Source organism: Corythoichthys intestinalis, chromosome 6 (genome assembly GCF_030265065.1).
Source record: "Corythoichthys intestinalis isolate RoL2023-P3 chromosome 6, ASM3026506v1, whole genome shotgun sequence".
In the NCBI taxonomy this organism is placed as follows: Eukaryota; Metazoa; Chordata; class Actinopteri; order Syngnathiformes; family Syngnathidae; genus Corythoichthys; species Corythoichthys intestinalis.
Genome location: NC_080400.1, coordinates 53,873,785 through 53,892,786, shown reverse-complemented (window position 1 = coordinate 53,892,786; position 19,002 = coordinate 53,873,785). Strand labels below are relative to the sequence as shown.

The 19,002-nt window shown below is 37.9% G+C and overlaps 1 protein-coding gene and 1 long non-coding RNA gene across 3 annotated transcripts in view; one reads left to right on the top strand and one right to left on the bottom strand.

Annotated features, from left to right (window-relative positions):
- pdgfd (platelet derived growth factor d) overlaps positions 1 to 19,002 on the top strand; it is a 145,770-nt gene that overhangs the window by 50,638 nt on the left and 76,130 nt on the right. The window lies entirely within an intron of this gene.
- On the bottom strand, positions 3,332 to 4,252 carry LOC130917554 (uncharacterized). Its single transcript, XR_009063486.1, has 3 exons — positions 4,202 to 4,252; positions 3,780 to 3,854; positions 3,332 to 3,687 (listed from the first exon to the last, which is right to left on the bottom strand). It is a non-coding gene; the product is annotated as an uncharacterized LOC130917554 (long non-coding RNA).

Here is a 19,002-nt window from a genome sequence, read left to right as displayed (position 1 = left end):
TAACAGGAAACTGAGGGGCCGTTTACATGGTGACGTTGCGACACCAAGACACAATGATTATGTTGAGTTGTGTTGCCTTTATACCTTTAATGCAAAGACGCAAACTTTTAATTCCGGCCTCTAAAGCGAAACGATTCGATTGCGGGAATTGCTCCGCAACCATATGAATGGAAAGCTCTCGCTCAAATGACATCAACACTCACACGTCACTGTAAACATGATGGAAAGTTGGCTTCATTTTACAGGTTTTATAATATTTTTTTATTTAAATATATTTTATGTTCACGTTTTTGTGCCTTTAAAGCAAAAAAACAAAAAACAAAAGAAAAACGCGTGGACGTCATTGCTTGGAGTGGGCGAATATGTTGTTTTCCAGGCTGAAGAGGTTGTTGTCAAAGGAATCATTGGCTGTCGCCTTGTAAAACTGCACTGCCCCCTAAGGCATGGCATTAGTAATATATCATTTTTTTCTACACGGTATTGCGACATCATTCGAATGGAGACGGAACCATTTATATGCAAACATGAAATGTGTCGTATTCTCCGAGAGTCACCATGTAAACAGCCCCTGACAGAAACAATAACTTAAGCCTAATACTTCCGATTTAAAATTCTGAATTTTTTACATTTGGCTTAATCTTCAAGTTAGTGGGGGTTTAAGTAATCGTTGGAGTTCATTTCAACAAATTGTGTGCATTTTGTTAGTTATCTGTTAGTTTCAGGGCTCCAGAGTGGCTAAGCAAGCGCGAGTCAATGGTCCCGTCTTAGCATGCCAATAAAAAAACAACATATGCACGCATGAAAATCACCGATGACCCATGCAATCAATAGTGTTGGCGATGTTTTCAGGTCAAAGTTAATAAAACTTTCCATTGCATGTCAGTAACTGTAGTATGAACAGCAACATTTGTAGTCAGGGAGCAGGCTGCTGAGTGGAGTCATATGGAATGGGAATAGGGAATTTGTGGAAACTTTCATTTGGCCATTTCTTCTGTTTCCACAGCCTCTAAATCAGTGCTTCTCAATTATTTTCTGCTACGCCCCCCCAAGCAAGACGTAAATGTTTTGCGCCCCCCCAAACTCTCTGCCGCCACTGTAAATAGTATTATTTATCTATAAAATTACTATTATAAATACGCATCTGCCTAATATTGTGTCCTTTTTTTCTAATAAAGAAAAAAAGTAACATAGATCAACTTATAATAAAGTATAACTTTATTAACATTGTTTTGTTTGTAACAGAGAAGACTTGACGTGCATCAATTTGCCTGAATTAAAAAAAAAAAAAAAAGTCGCATTCAAACTGTAAAAATACACTCAAGGTACATTTTTGACCATTTGATACAGAAAAATAAAATGTAATAAAATCAGTAAATAATAAATTCAAATTGATTAGAAACATTCACTCATGAGGACAATATGCCAAAAAATTAGACCGAAAAACCAAAATAAATAAAGGAAAAAAAGAGTGTCCTTGGACAGAAGGACACTTTTTTTTTGCTGCTCACACTCAGTATTACCTCCTTTGCAATGGTGTGGAGTCATTTTGCAATGAACATGCTAACAATGCTCACTGGTTTACTGATATAACACTGACAAAGCAGGACAATTGTTGGCAATATTCGGCACGTTTTCGCTGAAAAACAATCAAGCGGCTTATCAATGAGATTGGGGTCGAATGTCTTTAAGTGGCGTCTTAATTGATTTGGCTTCTGGCGGTCCGCTATAATTATTTTTAGACACAGTAAACAGTCTTTCCTCATCACCCACAGTATTAAAAGTCAAAGCTAAAAGGCAAACGGCACGAACAAAGCGCATTCTCGGCGGCCGAGGTAGAACCGTAGGTGAGGGCGGTCGTCGTGACGATCCCAAGCCGAAAATGGCACTTATCGGGCGGCGGCGTGAGAACCGGACAAGACAGTGGGTCGCTGCGTGAGTGAGTCCGGTCGGAAAACGGCTTTCGAAATGCACATTTTACCATGTTGCCCCTCTTCAGTCAAGGCTCAGTAGACTGATGCTGCATTCGAGGAATGTGGGAAGCACTCCTATCTATTGTGGTCGCATTGCGCATCTGAAAAAAAAAAAAAGTCCCGCAGAATATAATGAATTACGGCAGTTTGGTGTGAGATATGTTTGGCCGCATGGGTATTTTGAACAATGATCTGCATTTTGAAGTTATATTACTAAGTAAGACCTGTTAATATCATTTTTTATTGGCATGCTAAAACAGGACCATTGACTCGCGCTAGCTTAGCCACTCCGGAACCCTGAAACTAACAAATAACTGATAAATCGCACAGAATTTGTTGAAATCAGCCCCACCGACTAATTAAACCACCGCTAACTCCAAAATTAAGTCTAATGTCAAAAATTCTCAACTTTAAGCCAGCATGCTTAAGTAGGTAGGTGATGATGTTTGACGATATCTGCCGGCATACTGTCTGGTGCTGGCCGTATGATTGGAAGACGCACATGCAAAGACGCGCACGCACAACCTGGGCCTGGCAGATGCGCGAATTTTTTCTTACGAGTGTATATAACGCAAAGAGGAATTTCTGCCCATGCAATGTGAGTTATTTGCCTTGCAAGCAAGATGGTACTTTCTAATTCAATGATTCATCATGTAGTATCATCTTGTAAACCTCAGCTGTCCAACCACTTTCCTTGTCATCTGATGTTCAAGCCAATCAGGACAAGTAGGCAGAAGCTGCAGACATTAATTGGAAGTGAATATCTGCTTAAATAATATGTCGGAATGCAAAGCGTTTTTTGTAGATAGGTCAATTTTCCAAGTTTTGTCTGAAATACACTTACCGGTAATTTTCTCAATTAAAGAGGCACAAAGAACGTCACTAAAAGTTTTTTTTTTTTTGAAGGGATCCAATGTTTTCTCAAATGTAACTAGAGGAGTCATCGTCCAATCAGCAGCTATGTATTTTTTTAAGGTTCCTTCCATGAAACAGGTCTCAATTGGATCGTTCCCAAATTGATAGTATGTGGAATATATCTGTCGCGAATATAGAGAAAAAAATCAATCTGCTGTTCCAGATTGGTGATTTATCAAACCTTAGCCAAATTCCGATGGTTGATTGAGAGTCTTAAAATATCTTATCTGAAAGGTAGGTAAATGATGCTTTGTACACAGAGTAGAATTGGTATTGTATTATATAGAAATGAGAAGATACTACATTTAAAACCAAGTTCTGGATCACATCTTTGCTGAAATGGAGGCGGGGGACAGCGAGCAGCAGGACAAAGAGCTTCTCATATGGATGAGAAGGTCTTTAATGAAGGAAGACGATAAAAAAATAATATGATTCAGCTCCTGTCATTTATGCAAATGCCCTTTTGATGGATGACGTAATCAACGTCCCTTTTGTGCAACAGTCAAAAATATGGTATGGTTAGGTGTTCCTTTTGACACCAGTAAAAGAACTATGGTTATTGGTTGTCTCTGAAGTCAGGTTAGCGTGTAGGTGTGAGAGGAAACCTGTGGAGCTGAGGCGCCAGGGTGTCTGGTAGTCTTTTGTTATTTGGGGTCTCCCAACGTGGCGAGGGGTTTAGGAGGAAGCGGGCTGTGTGTTCGTGGTGAGACACTGCGTCTGCGGTCAGTAGGGGTCCGCCATGCAGGTGTTGCGGGGCGTCTTTGATGAGAAGAATAGTTGAGACATGTCCAGACAGCCCCACCTATGTAGGACCACGTGATCGGCGTGGGGAGGTCCCAGCGATTAGGTTAGTTTAGCCATGCAACGTTAAAAAGTCATTTCTGGTTAGCCTACCTTAAGAGCGCGCTGCGAAGCATCTTTCCTCCCCGGCTGTGGACCAAATTTCCAGACTTTCACGGTTTTGTTGAGCTATACGTTTTAAAAGTCTTACATGAGTGCCTTTTCTAGATTTTTCTAACTCAACAGTGTTTTTGATCTTTTCCCAAACAGCGTCACCACATCTACTCTAAAGCACAACGTCTGTCAAGTTTGCTTGAACATTTCAACGCTGCTGATACTGTTTTTTTTTTGGTACAACATCACCTAGGTTTGATTTATTTTCACAAGAGCATTTGATAGTTAGCATGCTTTATGTATACTTTTTTTTTTGGGTACAACTTCACCCTACTTTATTTATTTATCTTACAAGAGTTTTTGATAGTTAGCATGCTCTATTTAATGAAAAGCATCCAAATAAGAGTTAAATAGCGACCTACCAACAATGTTGCAGTTTTTGGAGAGTCTTCAGAAGATGCATCTTCCTTGCGTTGCCGCGGGAGACTGATTTGACACATGTTTCAATACACATTGCGAATCTCCGCCCCCCATTTTTGAGTCGGCCTATGTCGCATTGTGGTGGGCGTGAAAAGCTGATGACATAGACCAGAAACCCTGCCTCTGTAAACATGAACGCCATGCCCCTGAAACGTGATACAATTTCCAAACCTGAATGTTTGACCGTAAAGTAGATTTAATGTTTGAATAACTGCAGACATAGCCACTCTATTAACGTATGTGAGTTTTTTCTGCCACGGTAGATCTGTTTCTAAAAAGTCAATGTGTCTGTAAGGGCTATAAGTTAAGAAATGACGAACACATTCTTAATATCAAGATGACGGAAAAACAACAGGTTGTTGTATTGCGCAGTTTCATTACAAATGTGATAGTTCAAGAGAGTCAAACTTAAGGCGGGACCCTAATCAGTAGCAAAAATAAAAAATTAAATAATGCATTGGATATTTTAAAAACACACAGCAGCTGAGCTGTATTATTAACCGTCTCTGATAATACTGCGTTACATAGAAGCTTACATTCGTGTGTAACAGAATGTAGTATATCTGATTCAGATAAATATGAAATGTTTTAAAATACTGTCTATCGTGTTCTAATTCTTCAATCAGTAAGTATAAACATCTTTGATATGAAAGATATAACGTGTAGAACATGAAAAGTACAACATGAAATAATGAATATAAAAGAATACTCCATCCGAGGTGTTACAAACTGACTCTGTTAACATTAGTATATCTGGAGGAATTTCGTAGGATTCACTACAGACTTCAAAACGCATTGACCCCAAACTATGTATTATAAAAAATGTACGATAATTTATGATAACGTAATAATTTTGTAGTTTGTAAGTTTTTAAAGAGTTTAGTCAGCAGTATAAGTAAGTTCAGATCAAATACCGATCCACAAACACGTGCAACTAGATAAAACATTTGAGGTGTTAATTTTAACAAGGGGACAGGGGGAAGGCAAAGGTAGGGCCAAGCAAGCAAATTAACATAGAATACTGGAAGGCTTCAGAGCCCAAGACAATTATATATTTAAAAATATCTGCAATGATACTATTGTTATTTCAAAGGATTTCATGAACATTACTTAAGTGCAGTACGCATTTGTTTTGTGCATATATTCATCCATTCCACATCCTAAGAAATGATTCCACATCTTATACAGTTGGTATACCTTCTCTTGGAAAACAAAATCGGTTTGTAAGTGCATAATATGTGCTCTTACGCAAGGCAAACGTTTTCACTTGAAAAGTGCAACAAGCAACAAATACGGTACCTCGAAAAGCATACTGTAAGTTTCTGAACAACGATGAGGGAATTTGTCAGACCATCTTTAACCTTCTGTCCTTTCCTATTCCAAAAGCTACCACTACTTTCATACACTTAACTCATACCAGAGTCAATCCAAGTTAATTAAAACATTATGTTTACTAAGTTCTATTACGTTCGTGCTTAACAGAATGTAGTATATCTGATTCAAATAAATATGAAATGTTTTAAAATAGTGTATAGAGTGTTCTAATTCTTCAATCAGTAAATAGAAACATCTTTGATATGAAAGATATAACGTGTAGAACATGAAAAGTAAAACATAAAATATTGAATATAAAAGAATACTCCATCTGAGGTGCTACAAACTGACTCTGTTAACATTAGTATATCTGGGGGAATTTCGTAGGATTCACTACAGACTTCAAAACGCATTGTCCCCAAACTATGTATAATTAAAAAATGTACGATAATTTATGATAACGTAATAATTTTGTAGTTTGTAAGTTTTTAAAGAGTTTAGTCAGCAATATGAGTAAGTTCAGATCAAATACCGATCCACAAACACGTGCAACTAGATAAAACATTTGGAGTGTTAATTTCGACAAGGGGACAGGGGGAAGGCAAAGGTAGGGCCAAGCAAGCAAATTAACATAGAATACAGGAAGGCTTCAGAGCCCAAGACAATTATATATTTAAAAATATCTGCAATGATACTATTGTTATTTCAAAGGATTTCATGAACATTACTTAAGTGCAGTACGCATTTGTTTTGTGCATATATTCATCCATTCCACATCCTAAGAAATGATTCCACATCTTATACAGTTGGTATACCTTCTCTTGGAAAACAAAATCGGTTTGTAAGTGCATAATATGTGCTCTTACGCAAGGCAAACGTTTTCACTTGAAAAGTGCAACAAGCAACAAATACGGTACCTCGAAAAGCATACTGTAAGTTTCTGAACAACGATGAGGGAATTTGTCAGACCAACTCCAACCTTCTGTCCTTTCCTATTCTAAAAGCTAGCACTACTTCCATACACTTAGCTCATACCAGAGCCAATCCAAGTTAATTAAAACATTATGTTTACTAAGTTCTATTCAAATAAGAGTAAGGTAGTTACATACCAGCTTTGTTAATGAGCATACGTATGCGCAGTTTGATGATGAGTCGTGTTTCTCACTGATAGGATTTACACAAAATAATTTGAAAATACTTTAGCCTTAAAACTATTCATTTAACACACACGGCACCATCACCCCCCACCGTTAGGACCCGCGAAACACCCCCCCCCAACTAGTTACAACATTTGAAGGGTTAATTTAAACAAGGGGACAGGCAAGGGTATTCCGTATGCTAGTAAGGCCTCTGATTTTTACCCATTTCATAGCTTGCTGAAGACTTAAAGATTGTCATTGTTTTTCTTCTTCCTCAAAACCTCTGTTTATTTTGTTTTGATATAGAACTAACTATATGTATTTTTATTACATCCACATCATTTAGCAGTTTAAATTAGTCTTTTTAAAAACTTCAGCTGTAGTCTCAGACGCCAGGCTCTAACTGTTTTCGTAACGCAATTTATGAATTACTTTTTTTGCATAACCACAATAAGTAGGTAAACTTTACAGTTACTTGAATGATAAATACTTAAAGACATCCTGAAGTACCTTCATCAACATGGATTTTTTTTTTTTCTTTTAAGACATCCATTAGCTAGGTTATTGAAGACACAGAAGATATACTTTTTTCCTACAAAAGCTTTTGTTTTTTAATTGGAGTAATTGCAGATGTTTTTAATATGTCATAAAAAACATGAATTACGACAATAAAACACAACCAAGTCACATTCGCACTATGTAAAAGAATTTCAGTCCCAGTGCTTGTATTTACTTTTTTGAATGGTGATCATTTAAAGAGAATGACCTGAAAATATGTATATTATACAGTAGCAGCTTTTCTGTGATAATGTCTAAGTCAAATTATAGCCCAAATATTGCACGTCTGACTTTAGAACATATGCGGACAAAGGAAGCATGTTTCACAATCCCATGGCCATGGAGATTTTAAACATAGGCAGTGCTCATTTTAAATGTCTTTTTTTTATTTATTTATTTTTTTTCCCCCTACCACTTTTTTTTTCTTTGCTTGCGTTTGATTGCATCTAAGCCATCTTTGCCCTACAACGTACAGACCACCTACATTGGCCGACATTTCTCTACTGTCCCATGTTTTGTCAGAATATGATGCTTTGTTATATTACGTTGTGGACTTTTTGCGAGTAAGACTGCAATGCCGAGGAGATACAAATACTATAACGCTGTTGCAACACTTATTCCGTCTTCGGTAGGTTTTAAAACAAAAATACTCAAGGCGGAGACGGTGGAACCGACTCGGGCGTAGGCGTCGCAGCGCCACCATCAGGCAATAGCCTACATCAAGAGGTTTCTTCGCGACGACAACAGTTTTGGCGACTTGTTCGACAAAGACGTTGAGATGGCGCGCTTGCAAAAGCTGCTTAAAAGTACCGTTTAACCCATTCATTTAGCTATCTACACGTTTACATTGTGAAAATCCATTCATTTAGCTATCTACACGTTTACATTGTGAAAATGTTCATGTTTTCCTGTTGTCTTTGATTCACATTCCCACCAGGTGATACGTTCCCATGGACAATTAACCTGGCTCAGTTTAGCGCGCGCACTTTGCTGGGGCAGCAGCCCAGCTTGAGCCTCCTCAAACCAAACACATCACACAAGCCGACTAATTATTCAGAAAGAAGACACTCTTTTGTTGTCTGCCGCCATGTTGACCCCCACTGGGTGGTCAGGTACTCAAACCCTTAGGTCAGTCATACATCCCCCAACAACTAGCTAAATATCTAGATTTGCTTATATTTTATAGATACCGTGCATCTTACATGAAGGCTTACACTAGGAGGATTTTTTTTTTTTTAACAGTTTGCTGAACAATTTACAACACCTTTTTACAACGGTACTGATCGTTATTCGCATTATTTTGTTTTTGCTGGAACAAATGCTGCCTAAAAATTAAAAACTGAGAGAAACAGCGCGGCTTAGTTCCCTTCCTCATGCCTATTCCTGCTACCAGACGATTAAGTCAACCCTGCCACGTCCTGTGAAAAGTTTTAACCGGTAAAGACTCTGACTCGGGTTGGAAGGAATTGCTACAGCTTCACCCACCAGTGCCTAATTTTGTTAGGGTCTATATCGTAAGTCTTTGATGAAACAATCACATTTGCTGTTTTTACCTTTCTGGCACTGATCTGATGGGCTAAACGCTCGCCGCTTTATGTGCGTACTCTTACTTTTGTGCGTGCGTGTGTGTGTGTTCAGTCAGCTATCAAATTGCAATGATTATAACGTGTACATGTTTTCCACAATGTGTGTGTAATTTTATTCGTGGTCAATAGTCAGAACATTTTTTGTTAACTTATATTCTTCAATTAAAGTGATTGACGTCGACGGCACGGTTACAGAGTGAATAGCATGTCGGTCTTACAGTTTCAAGAACAATGATTCAATCCAGGCCTTTCAGTGTTTTCTCCAGGTGCTCTGTTTTCCTCCCACAATCCAAAAACATGCACGGAAGCCCGATCAAATATTTCAAATTGTCCTTGGGTATGAGTGCATGCGTAAACCGTTGTATGTCTCGTTGTGCTCTGCGAATACTTAGCAACCAAATCAAGGTGTACCCTCCAACAACCCCAAGATCCTCGAGAGGATAAGCGGCATGGAAGACGAATGAATGAAAGGTATAAAGTTTATCTATTGGATTTTGGGGTTTGGCGTAAAAGTTAGTCAACAGTTCAACTTCAATAAAATCCTGAAAATGTTATATTCGAGTCTTATTTTTAACAATATTGTACATTTTTCCCCTCTTTCTAGTCCTCTTCAGACAAGCTGTACGGTCCCACAAGTGTGATTGCAAGGAATATCGGTCAAATTTGACAAAGTTTTGGACGAAAGCTGGGTATGAATGAAAGTAAAGTGGGTTGTATCTGGATGAGAGATCCAACCAATCTGGATGAGGTAGTCGTATAGATGTTGAAAGAATGGCGTATGTGTCGCGGACCCGAAGTTCGCACGGAAGAGTCGATTGAGGGTCTCGAAGCATGTCAGCTAAATCTCACGGCTGATAAAATGTGGCAGATACTGCGGTCCACATCGCTAAGTACTTTGAAATTCAAGTTGTAGCTGCAGAAACTACAAACAGATATGGCTTCATCTAAAAAATGTTTTAAAGTTGCTTTTCCTGTATACGTAACGCAATCAATGGATGTAAGACTGACAGGTTTATCGACTACTACTAATTTTGTTTATTTTAAAGACAACATCCGTCAATCATGATTGTACTTTTGTTCGTGAAATTATCAATTCATTTACTGTAATAAATGTGAAATTATCAATTCATTCACTGTAATAAACGCATATTTTGCTAATGTTCATATTTTGTGACTTTTTTTTTTTCCAACCTAGACATTGGCCAAGGTTATGATTATATAACAATACTAATATTCATCATCATCATAGGTTTTGTGGAGTCTTACACTGCAGAAACACACCTCCCTATTTTTTTAAAAAGCTTGTTTGTCAGAAATGTTCTTTATTCAAGAAAATATATTGTTCAAAACCTTAGTTGAAAGCAATTTTTTCTTGATTTAGGTGAAAAAATGACACAAATGCCCGAAGCACGAAAACAGATTTATGAAAATCATTTCCAGAAAAGTTTTTTTTCCGAGACTCAGTTAATTATTTGGGGGATGTTGTGAATGCTCATAGAGTTCATACTGATTCAGATAAAATCTCAGCTTTGAAAACCTGGCCACACCCATCTACTCTCAAAGACCTGAATTTTTTCCCTGGCTTTGCGGGTTACTATCAACGTTTTGTCGAGGGATTCTCCTAGATAACGAAACCCCTCAATCGTCTCATGAATTATCACTCACCAAAGACACAAGGGAAGATTTACAAATGTGAGGCATCCCAAGTAGCTTGCACTTCCAACCAGTCTTTGGCCGAGCAGTGGGCTCCCGAGTGTGAGACAGCATCTCTAACGATAATAGAGAAACTAACTTCAGCCCCAATTCTTGCTTTTGTAGACCCACAGCTTCCATATATCTTGCATACAGATGCCTGCCGTGATGGGTTGTGGGGTATGCTCTATCAAGAGCAGGGAGACCGCCCAAGGGCCATCGCATATGCTAGGCGAGGACTTCCCAAAGACATAATCAAATAACCTTTTCTGGATTCATCACGAAACAAAAGTAAATAAAATTATAATATAATATAATATAATATAATATAATATAATATAATATAATATAATATAATATAATATAATATAATATAATATAATAACACTATTAATTAAATAGATAATAACCAAATTCCCCCCTCTGGGTTCTTTGCAGAAAAAAAGCCAGGAAATAAATAACACAATTAAGAAAAAAAATTGTTGAGGGGGCCGGACCAAATGTGGAGGCGGGCCGTATCCGGCCCGCGGGTCGTAGTTTGGTAACCCCTGCCTTAACACATACCTACGATTGTACAAAAAAAATGACGCGACAGGGTATCCCCCACATATTATTGTTCGGTAGACAGCCAATGTTGCCTATTGATCTGGTCATTGGCATTTATCCAAGGGAAGTTGGTTCTAAAGACTTCCCTTACCCTAGCTCCTCCGTCGGGATCCCTAGGTGTTCCCAGACCAGGCGAGAGGCATAGTCTCAGATTATTTTTCCTAAACCTAGTCAATAATTTTCCCCATCTTGTTTTGAGTGTTAAAAACTAGTAAACATATTGATTTGTCAGATTATTCCACTTACTTTCAGTAAATATTACTATTTGTTCTTATTTCAACAGTACAGCGCCTCGGTTCACTTTAAATTGCCGGGGATATCTCTTCCTCACACGCACTGCTATCATTACGCAATGCATTTGTACCATTTCTATTCTTACATGGCGACCTTATTCTCTATATTTATATGTTTACTACATAAACACTGTGAGTTTAATAATCGATTTTTACCTTTGATGTTTCTACAGCAAAAAGCTATTGCTTGATTAAGTTGTCTCGTAACTAATAGAATCAGAACAAGTATAGTTATCACCAAATTATTCATTTGCCTTCATTAGGTGTGAAAAAAACAAGAAGTCAAAAGTCATTCAGGGTGCGGTTGAGAACATGAAGGATCCACGAGGGATAGGCAATGGCTTAATGGCCCCTGCTTCCACGAGGGATAGGCAATAGCTTAATGGCCCATGAGGGAGGTGGGTGCATCATTGTCCTGGGAGGGGTTGCAACGTGTGTGAAAGCAGTAAGTAACCTACTCCACAAAACCTATGATGATGATGAATATTAGTATTGTTATATAATCATAACCTTGGCCAATGTCTAGGTTGGAAAAAAAAAAAGTCACAAAATATGAACATTAGCAAAATATGCATTTATTACAGTGAATGAATTGATAATTTCACATTTATTACAGTAAATGAATTGATAATTTCACGAACAAAAGTACAATCATGATTGACGGATGTTGTCTTTAAAATAAACAAAATTAGTAGTAGTCGATAAACCTGTCAGTCTTACATCCATTGATTGCGTTACGTATACAGGAAAAGCAACTTTAAAACATTTTTTAGATGAAGCCATATCTGTTTGTAGTTTCTGCAGCTACAACTTGAATTTCAAAGTACTTAGCGATGTGGACCGCAGTATCTGCCACATTTTATCAGCCGTGAGATTTAGCTGACATGCTTCGAGACCCTCAATCGACTCTTCCGTGCGAACTTCGGGTCCGCGACACATACGCCATTCTTTCAACATCTATACGACTACCTCATCCAGATTGGTTGGATCTCTCATCCAGATACAACCCACTTTACTTTCATTCATACCCAGCTTTCGTCCAAAACTTTGTCAAATTTGACCGATATTCCTTGCAATCACACTTGTGGGACCGTACAGCTTGTCTGAAGAGGACTAGAAAGAGGGGAAAAATGTACAATATTGTTAAAAATAAGACTCGAATATAACATTTTCAGGATTTTATTGAAGTTGAACTGTTGACTAACTTTTACGCCAAACCCCAAAATCCAATAGATAAACTTTATACCTTTCATTCATTCGTCTTCCATGCCGCTTATCCTCTCGAGGATCTTGGGGTTGTTGGAGGGTACACCTTGATTTGGTTGCTAAGTATTCGCAGAGCACAACGAGACATACAACGGTTTACGCATGCACTCATACCCAAGGACAATTTGAAATATTTGATCGGGCTTCCGTGCATGTTTTTGGATTGTGGGAGGAAAACAGAGCACCTGGAGAAAACACTGAAAGGCCTGGATTGAATCATTGTTCTTGAAACTGTAAGACCGACATGCTATTCACTCTGTAACCGTGCCGTCGACGTCAATCACTTTAATTGAAGAATATAAGTTAACAAAAAATGTTCTGACTATTGACCACGAATAAAATTACACACACATTGTGGAAAACATGTACACGTTATAATCATTGCAATTTGATAGCTGACTGAACACACACACACGCACGCACAAAAGTAAGAGTACGCACATAAAGCGGCGAGCGTTTAGCCCATCAGATCAGTGCCAGAAAGGTAAAAACAGCAAATGTGATTGTTTCATCAAAGACTTACGATATAGACCCTAACAAAATTAGGCACTGGTGGGTGAAGCTGTAGCAATTCCTTCCAACCCGAGTCAGAGTCTTTACCGGTTAAAACTTTTCACAGGACGTGGCAGGGTTGACTTAATCGTCTGGTAGCAGGAATAGGCATGAGGAAGGGAACTAAGCCGCGCTGTTTCTCTCAGTTTTTAATTTTTAGGCAGCATTTGTTCCAGCAAAAACAAAATAATGCGAATAACGATCAGTACCGTTGTAAAAAGGTGTTGTAAATTGTTCAGCAAACTGTTAAAAAAAAAAAAATCCTCCTAGTGTAAGCCTTCATGTAAGATGCACGGTATCTATAAAATATAAGCAAATCTAGATATTTAGCTAGTTGTTGGGGGATGTATGACTGACCTAAGGGTTTGAGTACCTGACCACCCAGTGGGGGTCAACATGGCGGCAGACAACAAAAGAGTGTCTTCTTTCTGAATAATTAGTCGGCTTGTGTGATGTGTTTGGTTTGAGGAGGCTCAAGCTGGGCTGCTGCCCCAGCAAAGTGCGCGCGCTAAACTGAGCCAGGTTAATTGTCCATGGGAACGTATCACCTGGTGGGAATGTGAATCAAAGACAACAGGAAAACATGAACATTTTCACAATGTAAACGTGTAGATAGCTAAATGAATGGATTTTCACAATGTAAACGTGTAGATAGCTAAATGAATGGGTTAAACGGTACTTTTAAGCAGCTTTTGCAAGCGCGCCATCTCAACGTCTTTGTCGAACAAGTCGCCAAAACTGTTGTCGTCGCGAAGAAACCTCTTGATGTAGGCTATTGCCTGATGGTGGCGCTGCGACGCCTACGCCCGAGTCGGTTCCACCGTCTCCGCCTTGAGTATTTTTGTTTTAAAACCTACCGAAGACGGAATAAGTGTTGCAACAGCGTTATAGTATTTGTATCTCCTCGGCATTGCAGTCTTACTCGCAAAAAGTCCACAACGTAATATAACAAAGCATCATATTCTGACAAAACATGGGACAGTAGAGAAATGTCGGCCAATGTAGGTGGTCTGTACGTTGTAGGGCAAAGATGGCTTAGATGCAATCAAACGCAAGCAAAGAAAAAAAAAGTGGTAGGGGGAAAAAAAATAAATAAATAAAAAAAAGACATTTAAAATGAGCACTGCCTATGTTTAAAATCTCCATGGCCATGGGATTGTGAAACATGCTTCCTTTGTCCGCATATGTTCTAAAGTCAGACGTGCAATATTTGGGCTATAATTTGACTTAGACATTATCACAGAAAAGCTGCTACTGTATAATATACATATTTTCAGGTCATTCTCTTTAAATGATCACCATTCAAAAAAGTAAATACAAGCACTGGGACTGAAATTCTTTTACATAGTGCGAATGTGACTTGGTTGTGTTTTATTGTCGTAATTCATGTTTTTTATGACATATTAAAAACATCTGCAATTACTCCAATTAAAAAACAAAAGCTTTTGTAGGAAAAAAGTATATCTTCTGTGTCTTCAATAACCTAGCTAATGGATGTCTTAAAAGAAAAAAAAAAAATCCATGTTGATGAAGGTACTTCAGGATGTCTTTAAGTATTTATCATTCAAGTAACTGTAAAGTTTACCTACTTATTGTGGTTATGCAAAAAAAGTAATTCATAAATTGCGTTACGAAAACAGTTAGAGCCTGGCGTCTGAGACTACAGCTGAAGTTTTTAAAAAGACTAATTTAAACTGCTAAATGATGTGGATGTAATAAAAATACATATAGTTAGTTCTATATCAAAACAAAATAAACAGAGGTTTTGAGGAAGAAGAAAAACAATGACAATCTTTAAGTCTTCAGCAAGCTATGAAATGGGTAAAAATCAGAGGCCTTACTAGCATACGGAATACCCTTGCCTGTCCCCTTGTTTAAATTAACCCTTCAAATGTTGTAACTAGTTGGGGGGGGGGTGTTTCGCGGGTCCTAACGGTGGGGGGTGATGGTGCCGTGTGTGTTAAATGAATAGTTTTAAGGCTAAAGTATTTTCAAATTATTTTGTGTAAATCCTATCAGTGAGAAACACGACTCATCATCAAACTGCGCATACGTATGCTCATTAACAAAGCTGGTATGTAACTACCTTACTCTTATTTGAATAGAACTTAGTAAACATAATGTTTTAATTAACTTGGATTGGCTCTGGTATGAGCTAAGTGTATGGAAGTAGTGCTAGCTTTTAGAATAGGAAAGGACAGAAGGTTGGAGTTGGTCTGACAAATTCCCTCATCGTTGTTCAGAAACTTACAGTATGCTTTTCGAGGTACCGTATTTGTTGCTTGTTGCACTTTTCAAGTGAAAACGTTTGCCTTGCGTAAGAGCACATATTATGCACTTACAAACCGATTTTGTTTTCCAAGAGAAGGTATACCAACTGTATAAGATGTGGAATCATTTCTTAGGATGTGGAATGGATGAATATATGCACAAAACAAATGCGTACTGCACTTAAGTAATGTTCATGAAATCCTTTGAAATAACAATAGTATCATTGCAGATATTTTTAAATATATAATTGTCTTGGGCTCTGAAGCCTTCCTGTATTCTATGTTAATTTGCTTGCTTGGCCCTACCTTTGCCTTCCCCCTGTCCCCTTGTCGAAATTAACACTCCAAATGTTTTATCTAGTTGCACGTGTTTGTGGATCGGTATTTGATCTGAACTTACTCATATTGCTGACTAAACTCTTTAAAAACTTACAAACTACAAAATTATTACGTTATCATAAATTATCGTACATTTTTTAATTATACATAGTTTGGGGACAATGCGTTTTGAAGTCTGTAGTGAATCCTACGAAATTCCCCCAGATATACTAATGTTAACAGAGTCAGTTTGTAGCACCTCAGATGGAGTATTCTTTTATATTCAATATTTTATGTTTTACTTTTCATGTTCTACACGTTATATCTTTCATATCAAAGATGTTTCTATTTACTGATTGAAGAATTAGAACACTCTATACACTATTTTAAAACATTTCATATTTATTTGAATCAGATATACTACATTCTGTTAAGCACGAACGTAATAGAACTTAGTAAACATAATGTTTTAATTAACTTGGATTGACTCTGGTATGAGTTAAGTGTATGAAAGTAGTGGTAGCTTTTGGAATAGGAAAGGACAGAAGGTTAAAGATGGTCTGACAAATTCCCTCATCGTTGTTCAGAAACTTACAGTATGCTTTTCGAGGTACCGTATTTGTTGCTTGTTGCACTTTTCAAGTGAAAACGTTTGCCTTGCGTAAGAGCACATATTATGCACTTACAAACCGATTTTGTTTTCCAAGAGAAGGTATACCAACTGTATAAGATGTGGAATCATTTCTTAGGATGTGGAATGGATGAATATATGCACAAAACAAATGCGTACTGCACTTAAGTAATGTTCATGAAATCCTTTGAAATAACAATAGTATCATTGCAGATATTTTTAAATATATAATTGTCTTGGGCTCTGAAGCCTTCCAGTATTCTATGTTAATTTGCTTGCTTGGCCCTACCTTTGCCTTCCCCCTGTCCCCTTGTTAAAATTAACACCTCAAATGTTTTATCTAGTTGCACGTGTTTGTGGATCGGTATTTGATCTGAACTTACTTATACTGCTGACTAAACTCTTTAAAAACTTACAAACTACAAAATTATTACGTTATCATAAATTATCGTACATTTTTTATAATACATAGTTTGGGGTCAATGCGTTTTGAAGTCTGTAGTGAATCCTACGAAATTCCTCCAGATATACTAATGTTAACAGAGTCAGTTTGTAACACCTCGGATGGAGTATTCTTTTATATTCATTATTTCATGTTGTACTTTTCATGTTCTACACGTTATATCTTTCATATCAAAGATGTTTATACTTACTGATTGAAGAATTAGAACACGATAGACAGTATTTTAAAACATTTCATATTTATCTGAATCAGATATACTACATTCTGTTACACACGAATGTAAGCTTCTATGTAACGCAGTATTATCAGAGACGGTTAATAATACAGCTCAGCTGCTGTGTGTTTTTAAAATATCCAATGCATTATTTAATTTTTTATTTTTGCTACTGATTAGGGTCCCGCCTTAAGTTTGACTCTCTTGAACTATCACATTTGTAATGAAACTGCGCAATACAACAACCTGTTGTTTTTCCGTCATCTTGATATTAAGAATGTGTTCGTCATTTCTTAACTTATAGCCCTTACAGACACATTGACTTTTTAGAAACAGATCTACCGTGGCAGAAAAAACTCACATACGTTAATAGAGTGGCTATGTCTGCAGTTATTCAAACATTAAATCTACTTTACGGTCAAACATTCAGGTTTGGAAATTGTATCACGTTTCAGGGGCATGGCGTTCATGTTTACAGAGGCAGGGTTTCTGGTCTATGTCATCAGCTTTTCACGCCCACCACAATGCGACATAGGCCGACTCAAAAATGGGGGGCGGAGATTCGCAATGTGTATTGAAACATGTGTCAAATCAGTCTCCCGCGGCAACGCAAGGAAGATGCATCTTCTGAAGACTCTCCAAAAACTGCAACATTGTTGGTAGGTCGCTATTTAACTCTTATTTGGATGCTTTTCATTAAATAGAGCATGCTAACTATCAAAAACTCTTGTAAGATAAATAAATAAAGTAGGGTGAAGTTGTACCCAAAAAAAAAAGTATACATAAAGCATGCTAACTATCAAATGCTCTTGTGAAAATAAATCAAACCTAGGTGATGTTGTACCAAAAAAAAAACAGTATCAGCAGCGTTGAAATGTTCAAGCAAACTTGACAGACGTTGTGCTTTAGAGTAGATGTGGTGACGCTGTTTGGGAAAAGATCAAAAACACTGTTGAGTTAGAAAAATCTAGAAAAGGCACTCATGTAAGACTTTTAAAACGTATAGCTCAACAAAACCGTGAAAGTCTGGAAATTTGGTCCACAGCCGGGGAGGAAAGATGCTTCGCAGCGCGCTCTTAAGGTAGGCTAACCAGAAATGACTTTTTAACGTTGCATGGCTAAACTAACCTAATCGCTGGGACCTCCCCACGCCGATCACGTGGTCCTACATAGGTGGGGCTGTCTGGACATGTCTCAACTATTCTTCTCATCAAAGACGCCCCGCAACACCTGCATGGCGGACCCCTACTGACCGCAGACGCAGTGTCTCACCACGAACACACAGCCCGCTTCCTCCTAAACCCCTCGCCACGTTGGGAGACCCCAAATAACAAAAGACTACCAGACACCCTGGTGCCTCAGCTCCACAGGTTTCCTCTCACACCTACACGCTAACCTGACTTCAGAGACAACCAATAACCATAGTTCTTTTACTGGTGTCAAAAGGAACACCTAACCATACCATATTTTTGACTGTTGCACAAAAGGGACGTTGATTACGTCATCCATCAAAAGGGCATTTGCATAAATGACAGGAGCTGAATCATATTATTTTTTGACGATGTTGATTTTCAACCACAAGACATAGACACATTTGATGGCTCTGATGAGGAAGTCACTGGTGCGGAAGCTGCTCTCGCACCAACAGACACATTCCAAATCCAAAAATGGCAAATTCTGACAAAGCTCACTACCTCCTGACTTACAACACATAGCAGGGCAGCTGCTGCAAATCAAAATCAAAATAGCCCCTGAAATCACAAGGTTTGCCGTGTCTAGAGTAAGTGACATAAAGATATAATATGAATAATGCCATTGTCACCTAAAAATAGATAAATAAA